Consider the following 3591-nt stretch of genomic DNA (forward strand, 5'->3'; position numbering starts at 1 on the left):
TGCATTTATAAAAAGAATCATCTTTAAGTCATTCATAAATTTACCCATCCCAAGGTTCACCTCAAACTGATACTGTTAGTGACATGCTGCAAACTTCTGAGGACTCAAATGACCTCTGCCTTCTGTGCTTGCAGACACTGGATTCTCTGTGTTTTCTTGGACAGCTGTCTTCTCCAGTGTCAGTGCTCTTCCTTTTTGGCCACATTATGGAAGGGTCATTTAAATTCTCTCTGAGGGAAAAGAGCCACTTTGTGTTAGGATATGAAAAGAAAACTGATTTTTCACTGCACATTCACTGTTAAAAGCCTAGAGCCAGGTATAGTGGTACATACATATAGTGCCTGAACTCTGGGGCCTAGGGCAGGAGGATCATTGCAAACATTAGGCCAGCCTGGCTTCCATGGCCAGCTCAGACTACATACTGAGAAGCTGTCTCAAACAAACATCCCCCTGGAAATAGGACATCAGGCTATTTTATGAGCTTGCTGCTTAATATTCTCCTGCTAATGAAATAAGAGGTGTGTTTAAGTTTAACATATCAATACTTGATGGAAAATACCTGTTCCATGTTATGCCTACGATGTTTGATATTCAGATAGTGAGTTTGAGCTCAACTGCCTATGTTGTAGGGTAATATTAATAAGCTTCTCTTCTGGATGGTTAACAACCTAAGTTCACAGACCAAAAATTTGAGAAAAAGGAGGGCTGCAAGGGCAGCCAAAATTTTGGCCCTAGCCTTTCAAGGTCAGTGAAGACTCAGGACATAGGAGAACCTGTACTGTAACATCATGTAACTCAGTTGTGTCCCAAATTTTCTGATCAAGGAGATTATGGGGCCACAGAGGAAAATGATCGATAATGTAGAGTGTTCTAAGGAGAGTCACATGGAGAGAAAACATTCTCTCAGGCCTTCACAGAGAGCAAATTGGTCAAACAATGGCCATGATTCATCCACATGGCTGATATTGACAAAGGATCTACAAAGTATGGTACAGGGTTTCAAGAAAAGTCCTGAGGGGATTTGACTGACCATATCAGATACAAAAGTTACATTTTTTATTATATAGGTCTTGCTTTGTCTTGATCTTGACCATCCAGCAGAGAAGTGTGGAAATGGAGTATAGAGGGTAAAGCCATATTGATTTGCTGAGTTGTAAAAGGCTCAAGTCAACAAATTTTCTTTTCTTTTCTTCCTTTTTTTTTTTTTTTTTTTTGCAGAACTGGGGATTGAACTCAGGCCCTGATGGTTGCCAGGCAGGCATTTATTGCACTGAGCCATCTCCTCAGCCAAGTCAACAACTTCTGTCATTGCCAGTTTTACAGAAAACCCACTGCTATTATGGACTACAAGACTATATTGGAATATTTTGCTGAATTCACCCACCTACAATACTTAAATGATGATGGAATACCCTTCTCTGACAAAACTAAACAAAAAAAGGGGGATACAAATGAATGACCATTTTGTATCTGTATGTTCAAAATAGTTAAAATAGATACACTGCTGCATTCTCTTGGATCATTGAATAGAGAGATTTGTTCTAATAGTGTTTGTGGACAGGATATCATGTCTGCGTCTTGTACAATGAATAACCACTAAGACAACAATATGCAATGTATTAATTAGTGAAACTGCTAGTAATTGGTTTTGAAAGTGTCTCATTACTATTTGTTTATAAATAAAATTATTAAAAACAATGTGAGGGATATTGTATATTGAAACCATTATATTATAATCAGAGTACAGTGTTTTGTAGATTTCTATCAACTGTCATCAAAAAAAAAGAATAGTTTCTTGTGAAAAATAAAAAAAATAAAATTATAGTTCAGCAAGTATTCTATGACTCTTAGGAAGAGACACTGTCTTCATTTTTAGAGTATGTTTGGTAATATTCATATTTTATTTTTTATACTCATGCATTTAGAACCTATGTCACACTTGAAACTGATATCATGATATATATGGAATTGAATTTGTTTATGGATGAAATGAAAGACTGTAATAAATTATAAAGGCACCATGAAAAAAGAGAAAAAAAAAAGAAAAGGAAGTAAGAGGTGTGGCGTTCTTAATCTGCCTCCTGCTCATTGCCCCATTACTTCTCAGGTTCTCATATTAGATTTGACCTTTAATGGAGTTCAGCATCTGAATTGTTTAAAATTTAATTTAAGAAAACGATGTTATGAAACTGGCATTATTAAGGATTTCTGCTAAAATAAACTATGCTTGACTGGAGTTTCCGTAGTCTTTCACTCATGCTTGAATGACATGCACTGCCTGCCTCCAAGCTTGCATCTTCTTAGCTCAGCATTATTATTGATCACAAATCATGTTGAGTACTGAAAAAAATATAGACATCCCAGTCTTAATCTCTTTGCACTCAGTTCTGTGACCACAGCACCCAGTATTACTTCTTGCTCTTTCTTTTCCTTCTATCTTGCACAGTGTACAAGTACAATTAAGATGACTTATTTCACAATATGTATAAATGATGATACTTGTGTAAGAAAGCCAAGTGGTAGTCTCTCCTTGCGCAATATGTTCTTCATAAAGACTTAAATTCTAAGACATTCAAGGTACACAGAAACCTTCTTTTTGCTGACTTGCACATAGCACATTCTTCAGAAGAAAAAAAAAAAAGCAGCCATGCAACACTGACAATGATTCTTTACAGGCTGGAAGTTTAAATTAGTTCATTCTAGTTGACAGGGAGCCCAGATGATGAAATCTACTCAAGTGCCAAGGCTCTCATTTTTTAGGAATCTCCAAGGAGATTGTATTAAACTGGCATTTCTTTGTGGCCTCTAAATTGCTTTTTGGGGCAAGAGGAAAGTCACCAAGCTTCAGCTGGGTAAGTTCCTGGAACTGGAGAAGATATAGCTCATCATTTGATATTATGCATTTTTCATAACAGGGCCCATCACCGTAATTGTCCAGGTAGACTATAATGTCAGAACTCTGCACACTTCATTTAGTGGAAAGACAGGCCTGTAGACATGGTGTTTTAAATAGGAATCACCATGTCTGAAGTGCCTGAATGAAGCATCAATGCCCACCCTGATCTGCACACACATAGCTCCAATTCTTCTGTAATTTTGATTGTTTTTTTTCTTCTCTGGAGGGGAATAAATGGCTGAGTGGTATAGGACAAGTGAAGCTAGAAATAGTGGCTCTCTAATTCCTTATGCCCAAGTGACTTGGCCATGGTCAGCATTCATTTCCTTATCTGTAGACAGGCAATAATTAGACCTACTTCTTAAAATTGTTCTGAGATTTAAATATGCGGAAGTTAGACAAGCTCCTGAAACACAGTAGGAATTAAGTAAATGTAGCTGTCATTATTGGTTTGGGAGACTTTCAGCATCTTTGTCTCCCAGCAAATTTGCCATCACCCACAAAATAGGTATTTTGCCAACAGAAGTCCTGAGGAAGAAGCACTTGCTTAAATTTGCCCTCCTCACTTTCTTTTCCTGGAAAGAACAAGTTTCCTTATCTGAAATATTCACTCTGAAGATATATCCCTGCTACTTTTGGCCTCATCTCTGAGGCTAAAACACTCAAAACCATCCACAATGTTCTTTCTTTCTTTC

The sequence above is a fragment of the Octodon degus genome, unplaced genomic scaffold (genome assembly GCF_000260255.1).
Source record: "Octodon degus isolate 3935 unplaced genomic scaffold, OctDeg1.0 scaffold00045, whole genome shotgun sequence".
NCBI classification, from domain to species: Eukaryota; Metazoa; Chordata; class Mammalia; order Rodentia; family Octodontidae; genus Octodon; species Octodon degus.